This window comes from Eulemur rufifrons, chromosome 15, assembly GCF_041146395.1.
Source record: "Eulemur rufifrons isolate Redbay chromosome 15, OSU_ERuf_1, whole genome shotgun sequence".
Classification (NCBI taxonomy): domain Eukaryota; kingdom Metazoa; phylum Chordata; class Mammalia; order Primates; family Lemuridae; genus Eulemur; species Eulemur rufifrons.
Genome location: NC_090997.1, coordinates 38,017,864 through 38,037,010, shown reverse-complemented (window position 1 = coordinate 38,037,010; position 19,147 = coordinate 38,017,864).

Here is a 19,147-nt window from a genome sequence, read left to right as displayed (position 1 = left end):
GCAACCATAGGCAGTGGGAGTTATGTATTTTTTCTTCCCTGAAAGCTAAACTTCACACAATATTTGATTGATTCATATTTATTTTCTACCTTGTTACAGCTTTGCTTTCAGAGTGTTTTCTTAGATGAAGCGATTTGTGTTTTAGTCTTCAATGTGGCTACTCTTTTCTACCTGATTATCAAAAGCCATCAGTCAAGTACCTTTTTTGTCATGAACAAAATAAAAATCTTGACTTTCTGACATTCCAAATAGTGCCCTAGGTAGAGCATTACGTAATATAAAAAAAAATTAAAATGCTGCTCAGAATAAACACAAGAAATCCTAAAGGAAAAGATTCAGGTTGTTCTGCCTGGATGTGATCACACTTTAAGAGACTGCTTCTTTGCTTTGCATAATTTATATTTTAATAGATATATAAAAAAGCACTTTACAATTACCCAAATATCTAAATATTTCAGAGAATTATAAAATCTAAATAGTTCTTTAATCACTACTTTCAGGTTAAAAAGAAACAATAGTTATTACTAGATTATTCCATTACCTATCTTAAATTATTATGGCTTATAAAGCAATCAACAGTGATCAAGCATCCCTATCAGAAACCTCCTATAATCGATAAACTTAACTATGAATTTGAAGGCCCCTCAAACATACTCAGTTTGCCTAAAGTGTGCACAGAATTGCCTGAAGTTTAATCCTCAGTAAGATATCTTCTACTATAATCCCACTAGAAATGAGATGGACAGTCAGGTTTAATACAGTCATTTTTTTCATCCAAGCCCATGAACTCCCATGTCTGACAGAAAATAAACTGGTAAAACCGCACTGTAGGTGCTTGAATGAAATTGTGCATATAAAACCTACCACTGCTGTGACGAAGCCTCTTTAAGTCTTTGTGTTAAAAATGCTTTTCTATTTAAATCTCTATGAAATAAAAATTATATCAAAAGTGTTCAAGATTTTTAGAAAGCAGTTTGATTTAGTTCAACAAATATTTATATCATAAGCAAGTTTTAAATGTCACAGCCCATAAGGAAACAGCTGAGTTGTATTACTAATCAGTTGTGTTCCCTTCAGCAAGCCATTAGCTCAGTCTTACACTATACTATTCTCACCTGTAAGAAGAAGGTTGTAGGCTGGTAGTAGTCTAGCTCTAATGGTCTGTGAAATAATTTAAAGTCTTTTTCTAATATCTAGCCAGCAGCTATTATTGGAAAATTAGCTAGGCAGTTTATGAGGTTCCTCTCTTAAAAAGAACTTCTCTCTTTAGAAGGTGTTGGATAATTGCCCCTATTTCACTGGGGCAATCAGTCACAGTGAATCACTGAATTGTAGCATTTTAAAGGTGGCAGAGCATGTAGAGATCATCTAGCCAAATATCTTCTTTCTGCAGACACAGAATGTAGACTGGAGTGGTCAGGTACTTCACCTAACTCTCCTAGTATCTCAAGTGTCAACTTCCAGGCAACGCTTTTCTTTAAAAAGAGATGTTTGGATAATGGCTCTTGCCCCACTGAAAAAGAATAATTGCAAGATTTCCGTCTTTAAGTGGCCTCACTCCAATCTATTTGGTCTCTGTTTGAATCAAGAAAAAAAATATATCACAAGTATATCCCTATCTCTTTCAAAAATCAAGAAGGAAAATTAAGATCTTACATTAAATCACATGAAACAGACTCCCCAGTATGTCAAATACTTGTAGTATGGGGAAAATCACTCTCTACCAGTAAAATGCAAGGAAAAAATTTAAATATATTATGTGAAAAGGAGGTTGAAACTATGGACGAAGAACCATGCTCTTTAGAAGTCCTTAGAGATTGTCTTTTCCAATTTTCCCATGACTGTACTGAGGACCTAGCAATATATACCCATTCCCTACTTCCAGTTACCTCACCATTTAGTAGTAAGATAGACACATAGTATCTCATTTCTGTCCTCATCGTGATTAGCACCCATGATAAAAATACCTGAAGTCTTTTCTCCCCTCCACTCTGGAAATGTGTTTCCTCTCCCTTCAAATAATTGCTCTCCTTTCTGTCCTGAATGTTTCCATTGGGTCCTTGCCACCCCTAATCCTTAAATGCTTCTCTAAATGAAGCCTACATCTATTTCTCTAATGAAGTTTGGATTTTACCTATGCTCAATGCTTTCTCTAAATGCGCAGCCCTCCCCGCCCCCAACTCCTCTGCGTCTATTCAGTGCAGACATTACCCTCACATACAAATTGATGCAAAGTTCCCCATAGGGGAGGGTTGGGAACTAGAGAGAGAAAGGAGGTCAGGGAAAAGGGAGCAAGAATAAAAAGGTAGGCTCCCTAGAGAATAACTTTCGCCCAGATTCTTTGTTCTGCAGCCGCCTTGGACATCAAGACGGATTCCACGTGTTCCTATGGCACCAAGCTGTCCACATTCTGTTCTTTCAGGATCTTGTTCCCATCTCATCCTAAAAGCTTGTGGTTGCTTGGCTAGACAACACTTGCTAGAATTATAAAAGCGAGGATATGGTTGTGCAATGCATAGGGATTTTTTTACACTGGGTTTTGCCTCAGATCCATATTTTTTAGCAATGGCCATGCTCTGCGTTCAGACTCTCCTCCTCTTATGCAGCAGAGATGTTTGTTCTCTCTTCTCACTGGTGCTCTTGACTCAGTGTACTCAATGCCTTGGGGCTCTGTTTATCAATTCTATTGTCTTTCTCTAGTATCATAAGTGTTTTTTATTTTTTTATTTATCTGCTTGATCCCTGCCCTAAATATGTAAACATGCTTAGGCTTTTCTCATATTATAAAACGTTTCCATGACATATGCCACTCTCTAACACCTGTTCCGTTGAAGCTAAGCTCCTAGAAGAGTTGTTTCTCCTCGATGCCCCTCATTCTCAATCTGCAATTCAGAGTTTCAGCTCTACAATTTTTATTTGGACATCTTTAAAACAAACAAAATGCAGGTTATAACAAACGCCACATGCCAAAATCTAAGTATAACACATGTTAATTTTTGCTGTTTTCTTCATATATTTTGGGGGAAAAATAAATCATCATAGATAGGTGCTATTTGTGCTTCTCACTGATTTCATTTCCCTCCTTCCATTATTCTAATGTTAATACTTATTTTTTCTATATATTTCTAAACTATACATGTATGCATGTATACATACAATTGATTCATACATTTATAACATTCACATAAATAGCATACTGGTATATGCTGGCATATGCTATTAACTTTTTAGTAATGACTTTATAAGCAATGATTTTGCTGAAAATGTGATTAGCTATAATGGCTTGCTGTACAAGTTCATTAATTTTCTATATAATTTACCACTCTGAATACAAATAATGACAATTTTGGTTTTTGTTTTCAAATCTTATATTACTTTTTTTTGTATATGAGTATATGTTGGAGATTGATTTTCTTAATGATGATAGAGATGTTTGTATCTATTATGTATTTCATTAATTTAGTCATTTAAATTTTTTGTAGAAAGTGTCATTCTTTATAATTCTATTATGTTTGTTCAGTTTTCTTTTTCTAACTTTCGAGATGAGTGCTTAGATAATTTCTTGTTAATGTTTTTGTTTTCTAACATTTCATATTCTAGGCTGTTCATCTCTTACTAAGTACCTGATTAATAGCATCCCATAGATTTTGTGACAAAATGTTTTTGATGTAGTTTAGTTTCAAATGTTTTCTAAATTTCAATTAAAATTTCTTTTCAGACCAACAAAATCATTAAATATTAATTTTGTTTCCAAATGTATAATTTCAACTATCCCCCTAGTTTTTCTTTTTATGACAGTATGATTAGGTAATGGAGTTTATATACCAATTCTTTGCTATTTGAAACTTTTTTTATGATCATGTAATAAATGCTTTATGTGTACCTCAAAATAATTTTTATTCTATATTGGCTATATTATATTCTATTATTGGCTTTGGGATTCTATGTGTGTCCTAATTAGATCACACTTATATGACTTGTGTAGTATAATTTTTTATATACCTAGTGGGATTTTTTTTTTTTGCCTGCTCAATCTATTAACTTCTGAGAGCAATGTGTTAAAATACACCAATCTATTAATTTTTCTATTTCTTCTTATAATTTGGGTTGTTTTTGCGTTATATATGTTAAGACTTTATTGTTAACTATACTTAGGCTTTGTATCATTACATCTTTACCATGAGATCATTGTTGTATTATCTTATATTATTAAATAATTACCTCAAAACTGCTTTTTTTGGTAAAATGCCAGTTTGATTAAATATTGTTATTACTAAGCCATATTTTTGGTTTTATTTTTAGTATTAATAATTGAGTGGCTTATGCCTGTAATCCTAGAACTCTGGGAGGCCGAGGTGAGCCGATCACTTGAGCTTAGGAGTTCGATACCAGCCTGAGTAAGTGCGAGACACAGTCTCTACTAAAAACAGAAAAAAACTAGCTGATGTCATGGTGCAAGCCTGTAGTCCCAGCTACTCAGGAGGCTGAGGCAGGAGGATCACTTGAGTCCAGGAATTTGAGGTTGCAGTGAGCTATGATGATGCCACTGCACTCTAGCCAGGGCAATAGAGTGAGACTGTCTCAAAAAAAAAAAAAAAATTATGTTTTCTACTTACAATGCATAGAGGTATACTGGTAAATCTTTAACTGTCTCTCTGAAACAAAAACCCTAATTTGTAGCATTTGCTAAATATTCTCAACATGGTGGAATTCAAGCAACAAACTTGAAGCTACTAAAGTAAAGGTGAAAAGAGATGCGCATAGCAGCTCTCAAGAGGTGCTGAGAGACTGTGTAAGCCGCTTCCAGCACATCACTAATGATACATTTTTTCGTTTTTCTTCTTTCCTGCCTTAGATTATCCAGATTTTCTTTATCTTTTTTCTTTTCCCTGTGCTGGAATGGAAGTTACACATTTTATGTTGTTTACTTAGTGATTACTCTTGAATTTTTTAACATGAAGATTAACTTAAGAAACTGATCGATATTTCTATATTCTTCCTGTTTTATCAAGGGTTTTAGGTTGTTTTAATTTTGAATCTTTGCCCAACTTTTATGTCATTGCTGTCTGGTGTTTTAGTTTATGCTTTTTAAGCCTCTGCAAGTTAGTCAAAATATCATTACTTGTAGGATTTTAGGGTGTGTTTTTCATTGCCTACTGTTGAACTGTAATTATTATGTAGATGTGAGATATTTTCAAACTGTGTTCTGTAGATTCCATTGATATCATGTAGGTGTTTTAGGGGCTACTGATATGAATGTGAGAGAGGCCATACCGTTAGTGTTCCACACTTTCATCTCAACTCCAAACACCCCCCTCTTGTTGGCTATGTATTTATTCCTAATACTCTCTGTTTTTTCAATTGATATATAATTTACATATAATAAATATATCTATCCATATAACCAAACTCTGTGAAAAGATTTAGCCACTGTGCAATATCTGAAATACACACAGACAACATGTACACATATGCACCCCTCAACTTATTGCTTCCTTGAGGTGGTAGAGCTATTCTGATCAGGCACAGTCTTTCTAAGCAGAACAGAATGCCAATCTTATATAGAGTTTTGGAGAAGCATGAAGTTTAGTGATTAACAGATTTTCAGAGGCAAGAATAATTGAACATTACCATAGATATGTAGTTATTGGCATATAACTATTGCTGATTGGCTAGTGCTCAGAAGCACGGTCACTGGAATGAGTCTCTTCCTGACTGGCTGACTTTCAGAAGTAAAGGGCTTTTGGTGTTTGGTTATTTGCAAAACCATATTTACTAAAGTGAGTTGTCATTGGTTAATGAAGCAAATTTAAACCTAGTTCCAGTGGTTAATTTTTGTGATGACTAGAAAGCTGTCGTTTATTAATCAGCCTAAAAATGAGTTCTGCTTGCTTTTATCACTATGGCAACAAAAGATTCAGTCTTTGGGGTACGAGGAATTTTTTATTCCTGATACCTCCTTTTAGTTCTTTCTCAGCCCACTGGAACAAAGACATCGATAATTGCTTAGATATTCATAACTATTGTGGATTCTCCTTGAAGGTGAAGTTTGTGTAGGGATGACTTTTGGTTTGATTATTGATCAGCACAATTATATTTTCCTTTTGTCTTTGAGCTATTTGTTGAATTATCTGTCAGGACAGTGCCTACAAAGAAGCATTTAAGTTTCTGGACAATAGGAATTAAACAACTATGAGAAAAACAAAAAGTGATTTTTCAGATTGGGTAGGCACTCTGAAATCAACCCAAGGGTTTCCAGACTTGATCAAGAAAGCAGATCCCAATGACTGGCTAACTTTGCTTTAGAGAGCCAGGTTGGGATTCCTTTTCATTTGAATATAGATTGATTCATTTCATGGGTAGTTTTAATTCAGACACAAGATGTGATAATAACAGTGCAGATTTTCCCTGAGTAGCCAAAAGAAAGTCCTATATTATTCAATTATTTTATAAGGAATTTAGACTTTTTTTTTTTTTGGCTATGTTACTTATTATAATATTCAAATTATGGACCAAACTTCTATTGCCTATCTCCTCTGTGGTCTATTCCACAAATTATTTATTTATTTTTGCTAATTTAAAGACCTCAATTGCTCTGAGATTAAAATATGTTAAAGTTTAATGAACTAATAATTTGGCCCAGAAAGTGTACAGAGAACAAATATAAATGCATATTAAACTGTGTTTTGAAAATTACATGGTAGTATGCATAATGAAAAATGTTTGGAAATTGTAGAAAAGTTCGCAGAGTCTTATGTTTGACAAAAGTCTCTAGGACGTAAAGCAAACAATAATTGTATTCTATATATAATGAACTCACTAACCCTCAGAAAGATACATACAAGTATGCATACATACATAGTGTTTGATAACCCTGAAAAAATGCTTCTTATTTTGTTGTTCAGTTTCCTTGGGAAATAAACATATTTTATAATATTAACTCACCTCTCATAGAATGTAAAGAGTTGTCCATATTATGGAGAAAGGTAGCATGATCCTACAGTATTTAGTCCACATGTTTACATGAATGCTTTCCTTTTTCAGGAATATTAATAAATATATTGATCTCTCTAATGAAACCACTATAAATCTCTGCTTTTAACATTAGTAAGTTTTATATTTTAAATTGTTACATTAAGAAAATTACATATATGTATGATAGCACTATATACTTGAAGTTTGATAGAGCTTCAAGTTTTTGATATGCAATAAATAATATTTACCCTTTCCCCCCCAAAAAAAAAGTGAAAAAAAAAAAAAAGCAACACATAAAGAAAAACCAAAATGTTATGGCAGGTTTGGAAAATAATACTATTCTTTTTTGTTTGTATTTAAAATAATTCTCATAATTTGTAGTACATAGATCCTTCTACTTTTAAAAGTCCACATTTCCATGAATAGTATATAAATAATTCTACTTCTTTCTCTGCAAATATATGTTTTATAAAGCAATGGCAATGATTACTTAATGTCAAAATATGTTGGTAAAATAACGTGTTCATATCATAAAATAAGATTTTTAAAATTCTGAATCATCTAGCTGAAGGTTTCAGAATATTTTGCCCTAGAATCCTTAATGTCATGGTGAAAATATGAAGATCTATATTCAGGGCTGTGCTGAAAGGGGTAGGTGTGGGTGGGGCGGTAGTCCTCCACCACCGAGCACAATTTGAAAAGCTAGTCTAAAAGCTTTAAGTCTGCAGCTAAAGAGAAAATGCTGCAAAGGTAAAGCAGTGCCAGCAAAAGTTGCAGTGCCAGCAATCATTGCTGAGGTATCTAGAATTCATTAGATGACTTTCAAAATTTCAATAGGTTATGTGGGTGAAGGAAACTATGATAGAGAATAGAAATGGATTTAAAAGAAGTAAGTTTTACTTTGTGCAGTTATAGTTAATTCATCAGAAAATAGTGTCAGATTTATACAGTAAAATTTGGAGAACAAGATGTCTATACCACAAGTCTAAAATCCTGATTTGTCTTGGGGAGTTCCTGACTCTCCCCAAATTCAATGAGTGGTCAATTGGTGATTAATTTCTTTACTTGGAGTTGTTGCTCAGATTACTTGCTATGCTGCCAGTGACCTGGCATAACATAAATTAGGTAAATTTGCATCTTAGCACAGATATCAGGGTGGAAAAGTACCATCGATACCATTGATGGCGTTGAAGAAGGCAGGGCAGAGGTAGAGATGGCAGTGCAGGGCAGCATCAACGCGAGAGAGTACGGAAAAGAGAAGCCACCTAGCCTTCACCACAATGGGAATGAAATCATGGATTCAAGAAGTGTGCCACTGGGCTATTTCCTACTTATTTCTTAAATAGCAGAATAAATGGGGATAATAATTGTAGCTGCCAAATAGGGATCTATTGTGAAGACAGATGACAGAACAGTATGAGGTTTATCATCTGTTATGGCCATTATGCAAAAGGAAGGCAGAAAGATTGAAACAGAACAGGTGGGCATTGGAGGTAAATTTCACTCACTTTACAATTTTGTTTGGCCTTGACTCCAAGAGACAGAAATACTGTTTGAGGAGTTCAGGTTTCTAGTATTATATGTAGTGGGAAAGGATGAACAACAGTGTGAAACTGATCTAGTCAAGCTGATGGTGGACAATCCCCCAACTTGAGGATAATTAGGAAAAATAAAGGCAAGATCAAGAGGAGATTCAAGGGAACCAGAAAAAAAACTAGGTGCTTTGAGAGAATGGAAGCACTGCCACTCATATAAACATTTCCATTTTGGAGGACTAATGGGCAAAGCTTTAGGCAAAAATTTAGGATGTGATAAACTCAGTAAACAGTTGTTCATGACATTAGTCACCTGAAAACCTCAGATGCAGGCTTCTGCATGGCCTCTGTAGTAGTATTCCAGGATGTCTCTACTGTATAACACGATGCCTACTTCCTGTGACTGCCTTTAAATAAAATCTCTATCGTAGAAACTCATCATGGGTAAAGTACATATTTCTCCTAAAAAACATTTTAGTGTTATTTATGAACTCTCATGAGCATGCTTTTAGATAAAAGAAACATTTGATAAATCACTAAGCTCTGATATGGCGATACCAAGCCCCTTATGGACTTGTCACAGTATGTAATTTGCTCATTTTAAGAAGTCATCTTATTTAGAAAGTGATATAAAAATATCCTCATTTTTTTCTCTATTCCACTGAAACATCCCCAAAGATATGAAAAATAAACCTGCTATATGAAAAATTGACTATTCAGCTGTAATTCTCTTTTAATAAAAAATGTCTCATGTTGAACTGAAAAAAAAAAAATGCTCTTTGCTTTTCCCCAGAGGAAATATGCTAGAGCTGAGGAGGAAAGGATTACAGGAAATATTTAGACTACTTTTTCCAGCAAGTAGAGTCTACTGCAAGCTAGGTATAACTTTTCTGCTCTTGGAGTTGGGGCAAGGCTGGTTTGTGAGAATGCATCAGTTAGGTAGTATGAGAAGATAATGAGTTGCCTAGCATCCACTCTTCAGTGTGACTATACTGGTCTCTTCCTGTTTCATTCACAGAAATCCTCAAGTAAAATGGCAACTGAGTTGCATTGCACATTTAGATATGTTTAATGTTCTAGGAATATAATTTATTTTAATTGCATTAGTAATAATAGTGTTACGTTTGAAAAATTATTAAGGGCCTAAAGACCATTAACTACATTTTCTGTGGGGTATGGTATACAGATGTCCCCAATTTATGATGGTTCCACCTATGATTTTTTAATTTTACAGTGGTACAAAAGAGATGCACACTCAATAGAAATTGGACTTGGAGTACCATACAACCATTCTGTTTTCCACTTCAGTACAGTATACAGTAAATTACATGAGCTATTTAACACCTTGTTATACAATAGGCTTTTTTGGTGTGTGTATGTGAATTTCACTTCATTTTTTTTTTTTAAATTCAGGATATTATGGGGGTACAAACGTTTTGTTTACATGAAATGTGTTTGCCTTGCCCAAGCCAGGGCTATAAGCATGTTCTTCCCCTATACAGTGTGCCCCATTTCCATTAGCTGTGGGTTTACTCCCTTACCCCCTCCTCCCCTCCACCTCCCCACCCCCCACTTGACTGGTACTCAATGAGTATTACCATGTGAGCACCTTAGTGTTGATCAATTAGTACCAATTTGATGGCGAGTACATGTGGTGCATGTTCTTCCATCCTTGTGTTACCTCACTTCAAAGGATGGTCTCAATCTCTAACCAGGATGATATAAGAGGTGCTAGATCACCATTGTTTTTTGTAGTTGAGTAGTATTCCATAGTATACATATACCACATTGGAAACACACAACCTCCCTAAGCTCAATCAGGAGGAAATAGAATTCCTGAAGAGACCAATATCAAACACAGAAAATTGGAGCAGCGATAAAAAATCTTCCAAAAAAAAAAAAAAGTCCTGGACCAGATAGGTTCACACCTGAATTTTACCAAACCTACAAAGAAGAACTCATACCTATACTGCAGAAATTCCAAAACATTGAGAAGGATGGTATCCTCCCCAACTCATTCTATGAAGCCAATATCACCTTGATACTAAAGCCAGGAAAGGACGCAACAAAAAAAGAAAACTGCAGACCAATATCCCTCATGAATATAGATGCAAAAATCCTCAACAAAATCTTAGCAAACCGAATCCCACAGCACATCAAAAAAATAATTCATCATGACCAGGTGGGCTTTATCCCAGAGATACAAGGCTGGTTCAACATATGCAAATCTATAAATGCAATTCACCACTAAATAAAAGCAAGAACAAAGACCATATGATTCTCTCAATAAATGCAGAAAAAGCATTTGATAAAATCCAACACACTTTTATGATAAAAAACCTTAACAAAATAGGTGTAGATGGGATATTCCTTAAAATTATTAAGGCCACATGTGGTAAACCCACAGCCAATATTGCATGGGGAAAAATTGAAAGCATTCCCACTTAGAACTTGAACCAGACAAGGTTGCCTACAGTAGACTTTTTGTTACATGATTTTGCCAAATTGGAGGCTAATGTATGTGTTCTGAACACATTTAAGGTATGCTAGGCCAAGGTATGATGTTCTGTTGGTTAAGTGTATTAAATGCATTTTCCACTTATGGCATTTTCAACTTACTCTGAGTTTATCAGGACATAACCCCATCATAAGTCAAAGACTTTTGTACTTCAATTATATTTGCACTTTAAAGGCTTATGAAGATGCTGGGGTTTAATGCCTGCAAATACCAAAGTTTTCTTGTTTTGAAAACAATAGAATTTGATACAGATGCAGATACAGTTATTTGGTTTCTTGAGAAATATATCTTGAGGGTGAACACACAAAATTGCAAACATAAAAATCAGTATGTTTAGTTAACTCATACTTGTAGTAAGAAAATTGAAAATTATATTACTGTTTAGTACTGTTTAGAAAAACTACCTGCTAAAGAAGAAAATTGGAAAAAAGCTACCATGGGTAGGTGGAGGACTCACAGAGCCATTAACTTTAGATAATTGACTGAAAAAAAACAACAACAAAGCTTTAGTGTCATTGAGGAGATAATGGCAGGAGTAAGTCTCTACTACATACTTGTTCTGTTCAAAAACACAAAAATTGGTTCCATTCTTTATTTGTTTAAAAACTAGTCACTCTTCATAAAGTTGGATGCTTATAAAGTTGAGTTCCCTGGGAGCAGAGATTTTTGTCTTGTGTCTTCTGGCAATCTGTCTTATATCTGCACTAATAAGTACATATACTTACATACGTACTGATTTGAGACTTTTTAACAACTTTCTTTATACCTCTTAACGTAGAGAAATAAAAATAGTGATTTGTCTTTTTCCTCAATAACCTTATTCCTTTAAAATATTAGCTTATTTGTTCTACTATGTGTGACAGCAATTGCTTATTCTCATTGCAACATTGCTTGTACTGCAAAAATTAAATGAGTTCTGTTAAGGAATCCTAGACAATGGTATTGATTGACATATAACAATGCAGAAAATGTGTTTAGATCAATAAAAGAAATCAAACTGTAAGACTCACAGTTAGATGTAGTGCTGATTGAAATACATATTATATGAAAAATGAACTCCAGAAATATCAGGGGCTCTTCAGTAACACACACAAGGAGAGGCCTTGCCGAAAAGAATGGCTGGTTTACAAAAAGGTTTAAAAAACTTAAAAGAAATGAAAATTTGAAGATATACTTGGAGAATAATGGCCCTTTCCCTCCCTAATGTCATCATACTTGATTGGAAGAAGGAAGAATAAACATGTTAATATAAGCTTGTATATAGATATTCTTCTCTCTCTCTTTCTCTCTCTCTCAGTTACATTTTGTAATTAGAGAAGATACTGATAATTTATAAACAGATACAAATAGAGTGGTAGATAGCTAGAGATTTGTGTACTGGAAGTTTCTTAGAAGCAATGATATGAGCCATATTAATAGTTTGTGTGGATTGGTGTACTTGTAGATTATTTTCCATTAGCAGTCAGAATGCCTTAGTAATCACTTGCTATGGTTTCCACATGTCCCCTCAAAAATTCAGGTGTTTCCAATATGATGCTATTAAGAGGTGGGGGCTTTAAGAGGTTATTAGGCCATGAAGACACTCCTTCCTTATTAATGGGAGTAAGCCCCTTATAAAAGAGGCTTCACAAAGCATTTGGCTAGCTTGCTCTCCTGACCTTTCGCCTTCTGCCATGTGAGGATACAACAAGATGGCCTCTCATCAGATACCAATGCTAGCACAGTGATCTTGAACTTCCCAGCCTCCAGAACTGTGGGGAAATAAGTTTCTGTTCTTTATAAATTACCCAGTCTCATGTATTCTGTTATAGCAGTACAAAATGGACTAAGACATCACCTATACTTCATTGTGATGTGAGTAAGAAATAAGTTTCACTGTGTCAATTTGGGATTGTTCATTATAGCAGTTTACTTCCCCACACAAATACAAGTGTCTAGGTATGTGAGTCACTGAACTAGGACCCAGGGATAGAGCAGAGGAAAAATATGTCCCTTCTTTCATAGAACTTGCATTCCACAGTGGTGGAGAAGGTAACAAACAAATAAATATAAAATACACACCAGAAGCAGTTCAGTTATAGAAAAAATATTAAGCATCATTAGAGTATGGAGAGTGATGATGACATGCAATTTTATATAGAGAGAACAATAAAGTCTCTTTAAAAATATAATGTGAGCAGAGGATGGAAGTAAGTGAAGGAATAAACCATGTGTATATCTGGCGGGGTGAGGGAAGAATTCCACAGACAGAATAGAAATTACAGGTATACTGGGATAGAAGTACGCTTGATGTGTTTAAGGAACAGAAGAGAGGTCATGTAGTGAAGAATCTTGCCCAAGAGGGAGAAAGATTATAGATAAAGCCAAAGAAGTATTGATGGGGCCAGGTCCCATAGGGTTTTCTTGCCCATTGAAAAGATTTCATATTTTATTGTGGTTGAAACTAGAATCCACTGGAAGGTTTATAGGAAGGCAGTGGCATGATCTGCCTTAGTATTTAGGAGAATTACTCTGGCTGCTTTGGGAAAAATAGAACAAAAGGGAGCAATAGTGGAATTGAAATGTCCCGTTAGGAGATGCAGCTCCCTATCTCAGATTTCACTCTCCACTGCCTATGCTGCGTGCCCTGTGTGGACCACATCAGTAGGCTCCTTGACAGCTGGTTTCAGGTGGGACTCAGCCAGGGAAGAACATGGGCAAAGAACTGAAGTAGAAAAGTCAGTAGTTCAGGATATTTTTATTTTTCAGTCTTCCTTTCCAAAAGTGATTGCTTCAAGTTGGCAGAATACCTCTACTCAAGGTCATATTCCTGTCAGGCCCCTCCCTTCAATTCTTCAGGTCCAGCAGTGGTGTTGAGCCCAGTGTTTACAATCTTCCTGGTAGTACTCTATCCCTTGTGTTTTCCTACATTCTTCTATCTTCTTGGTTAATGACTTGGACTAGGGTTGTAATTGTGGAGCTGGTGAGAAGTAGCCATATTCAAGACATGATTTTAAAGTATAACTGGCAAAATTTCTGATGAATTGGATGTGGGTTATGTAAGAAAAAGGAATAAAAAGGAATTTTAGGAAATAGGGAAAAAGGAAGTTCATAGTCCAGAGTTCCATGCTCATTACTGTGAAACGAGCCAATTATGGTGGTCTTTAGCATTTGGTAAGAGCATAGTTTACTTGAAAACAAACCTAAGTAGATTTAATTGATTCATTTATTTCTTCATGCTATGTAATAACTCTTAGTTGCCCAGTCATAGCTCTTCTGGTTCAATATTTTATTTAATGTGAACCCCAGAATATTAATACACTAACATTTTTAACTGTTTATTATATAAATTTTGTATTTTTATATATTTTATATATACATATTATATACATACGTTCACATTTACTTTTATATACATATACACATACATATAGAAAAGAACACAAATGTGTATATGGTATATTTCTATACATATATGTATATAGAACAGTTCTCTATGGCTATGTACACATAGTATATACACATATATACATACATATCCATATGGATTATACAAAAAAATACCATTCAGCAATGAGAAAAATATATTATTTCCATATTAAGCAGCATGAATGAGTCTCCCAAAAACAATATTGAGTAAAACATAACGGGCATACAGAATACATGTTGCATGATCCCATTTACATAATGTCCAAAAGCAGGCAAAACTAACCTGACTTGTATCATCAAACATTGTTGAATACTATTCCTTTGCATGACTAAACTACAACTTATTTATCCATGCTATCAGTGATGGATATTTGGGTTGTGTCCAGTGCAGATTGTTACAAATAATCCTTGTTATAAATATACTTGTACATTACTTATGGTGAATATGCATGCTTTTCTGTCAAATAAATAATTAGAAGTGGAATTTCTGGGTCTTAGTAAACGCATATGTTGAGGTTTAGTAGATACTGCTAAATAGTTTTCCAAATTGGTTGTACCAGTTTACCCATCCACCATCAAGATATGAGAGTTCTAGGTATACCAAATCTTTACCAATACTTTGTCTTATCAGTCTTTGAATTTTAGGTATCCTTGTGGAAGTATTTGGTATTTCTTTGTGATTTTAATTTGCATTTCCTTGATGACTAATGAGATTGAGAGTGTTTAATACTTTTTTGTGAAGTACTTATTCATCTTTTGCCCTGCACATCTGTAGCTTAGGAGAGAAAAAAGGTCCAGGAATTTTAATTTTTATAGAAAATTTGGGATTTGTTCTCCATGTCTCCAATCAGTCAGTTGGTTTCTAACTTTGTGAATATTAGCTTATTAAGTAATAAAAATGTGAGAAAGCCCTTTTATACATGAATGCCTTTCCATTACATGTTATATTATATATATTAGTATATTATTGTTCTATATTAACTTTATTTCTGCCCCTGGTGACACAAGTATTTTCCCTTTATTAAAATCTACCTTCTATCACATGTAATTTTTCACTCTCTTTATGAATCTTAATTGTGGCCAAAAAATGAAATGGGGAGCAGAAACTGATATTTATACCTCATAGGTTTTATAAACTTAGTTTCTACTGCAGACCTCTTTTACCTATTTCTTCTCTTTGATCCTTTTGCTGTCCCAGGGCCATCATATACACATACAAAGAATATTAATAATGTCTCTCTACCTTTATTCCTCAAAATCTTTTAACATTGTGAGTTTGTGCTCCAGTGTATGTCTACTATATTCAATGAATCAGAAAATTAGACTTTAAAATTAGACTTTCTGTTTCTGGCTAATGTCAGTCTTATGCTTGTCAGAAGAGAACATATTCTTTTAAGCCAAATTTCTCACAAAAAAAGGGAATAGATCATCTCTGTTGACAAATGCAGCCTGTTAACATGTATGCCTGAGAAAATCATGTAGGAAACAGTGAAGAAGAGGATGATGAGGTTGTCAGCCTGCTTAGAGTTTTTTTTTTTTAAAGAAGAGATGTTTGATAAGCCCTCACATTAATATGAATACTGTACATCTAAACCTCAAATAGTTTGCTAAAGATGCTTTGCAGGAGGGCTTGACATCAAAAAGAACATCTAAAGAACAGCAAACCAGAGGGAGGTAAGCAAGGTGAGCAGACCATCTCAGAAGTACAGATTTGGGATATAATCATTCACTTTGGAACATTCCTGGGGTCCTTGTTGCCTCCTCTAATTCTCCCCAACTTGATTAGTGCAGACCCAAGGTTAAAATCCTAATAAGGAATCTGCAGAGAAATAAGCCTCCAGAACTGATTTTCTCCTTGCTGCAATGAATTTCAATTATTTAACCATCACCGTAGGAATGTGATTTTCCAACTAACATTTCACTTAGAATGCTAGGGAATGACTGGGGAGAGAGGAGGATGCAGAATGCAGAGCCTTCTTGATCCTTTATCAGTAATAAAAAATACAGACTAAGAAAGATAAAAGTAGTTCAACACCTATAATCCCTTGAGAAGAAAACTGAGGACTTGGCTGTCAACTTATATACCACCTGAGAGCACACAAAATAAATGAAAGGATGTAGGCCCTCCTGTGAAAGTCAGTGTCCCTGGGATTCAAAAGGCACATCAGACATGCTGCCCTTGAAGCATGACACAAAGGCTGGCATTGAGAAAGGCCAGCTCACATGACAGCAGAAATAAAGTTTGAGATCCTGGAGCATCAAAGCAGATTTAAAATATCTGAATTGCCAGAATTATTGACTGTGAAGTTTTAATGGCTCCTTCTGTCTGCAGTGGCCTTTCCTGCTCTTTCTTTGTAAGAGAAAGCATAGAGTTCAAGCCCTACAGGATCTATCTCAGCACAGTGGAATAGTTAAGATCATGACATGTGAAGTCAGATAGATCTGGGTTCAGGTCCCAGCACTACCACTTGCTAGCTCGAAGAATGGGGTCAATATGCTTAACCATTCTGAATCTCAATTTCTTTAATTATAAGTTCTGACCCTACAGAGATATTACATCTATCTGCAATATGACAGAGCCAAGCCTTGAGGGATAAATCTATAGACATTTTAAAGATATGTTTGAAAAGTCAATCTTGTGCTTTGGAGATTTAGATTATTAAATGTGGGCTGGCCCAAACTGAGGATCAATCTTTCAGCCCCTGATTTGGTTAGCAGACAGTGCTGTTCCATTCTCATGGGTGCAGGAACTAGGGCAGCAGATTTGAAGTGGCATGTGGAATAAGCTAGTGTGAGCTCTATAGAAAAAACGTTCAGATGTGTCCTTTAATCTAGCCTCCCTCTGAAGAATAATTATCACTTTCAATAAAGTTTTGTGCACCTGCTACATTCAGGGCAATGGGTGGCGTACTGGGAATTCAGCCCCCTTCAAGGTCACCCAAGAGCTGAACACATAATTAGTATTGAATTATAACCATGCTCTTCCCTACACACACAGATGCACATACATGCATCATTATTGTTATCAAATTATGCTTACGTATGATGACGTCAACTTTTATTGACAATGTTATGAGAAAGATTTGCATGAAATTTGTTGAATTTGTAGAATGCCATTGATTAAACCTCAGTGTTCGCTTCACAAAGTCCCTAATTCTAGTACAAAGAATAGTAATTCTCTTAAGCAACTAATTTGTTTTTATCCAGTGACTATTGTTACTCTTGTTAAATGACAAAGATTCCTTGTTTGCACTTGGTTTCTGGAAAAATAGAGCACTAAATTTAGGGCCAAATAATGGTAGGCATGTAGGTCACATTAACATTTTAACATCTCATTACAATTTATGCATTTTTGAAAATGTCTTGAAATATTTTCTGAAACAAGGAGAGGTGCAAATAAATACCAAATAAGCTGATTCTGAACTGTTTTTACAAGGTCTCCTGGGAAGGAGGATGGCAGGCACTCTGACCGAACTAAGTGAAGTGGTGTTTACAGGTCAAACCGAAGCAAGCACTGTGTACCCTACCACATTCTCTTCTGATCTTCCTTGTACCTTCACACTAAATCAGCATTCTTTAGAAGAAAAGAAATCAAATAAATGAGGAAAATGTGCTGTTAGCCACAGAGTAATCCTAGAAAACCTGTGGAGGCCCATGCTGAGCTCTCAGCTGCACAACTCTAGAAAGTGATGCCCATCAATTCATGAGTGGATTAGTAAATTGTGGTATATGTATACCGTGGAGTATTACTCAGCTATAAGAAATAACGGTGATATAGAATCCCTTTTGTTCTCCTGGTGAGAGTTGGAACCCATTCTATTAAGTGAAGTATCCCAAGTATGGAAAAACAAGCACCACATGTACTCACTAGCAAATTGGTTTCCCTGATCATCACCTAAGTGCACATTTGGGAATAACACCAATTGGGTATCGGACTGAGGTGGGGGGTGGGGGGGAGGGGATGGGTGTATCCTACATGATGAGTGCGTTGTGCACCGTCTGGGGAATGGTCACGCTTGAAGCTCTGACTCAGGGGGATGCACAGGACATGGGCAATATATATAACCTGAACTTTTGTACCCCCATAATAAGCTGAAATAAATAAAAAAAAAGAAAGAAAGAAACCCCAAACTGAAGGTAGTGATATAATTGTACCTCAAGGAGGCAGGGCAGGGAAGGTGGTGCATGATTAAGTGAGTGAAATCTCCCTCTATCACTACAAAAAGTATTTTTAAGAATGTGTATGTTTAGGCTCAATGCCAAAGGTTCTGACTTTAATGCATATGATGTCAAGCACAGAAACATACTATTTGTTTTTGTAGGTGAGGATGATATTGTATCAATTTTTTTTGTTTTAAATTAATGCAGAATAACATTGACCATTTGATGTATAATTTTATAGATTTCAATACATGTATAGGAATGGGGGAAGGATGAGACCACAAAAAGGAAGCACCAGGGAGTAGTGTGGACGGAATAAACTGTTCTGCATCCTTGTTGTGGTGCTGGTGACAAAAATATGCCATTTTAAGGAGTGCAACACAAATTCTCGGGTGGGTGGTCTACAGGCCACTACTGAACAGCCTATTCTCACAGTTATTTATTGTGTCATTGTGCCAAATCCAAATGCCACGCTTAGGCAGATGTCCTTGATCATGGAGGCTTCATCCACTGTCCTTGAAAGTAATGTCCCTGTTCACTCGTGTGCACC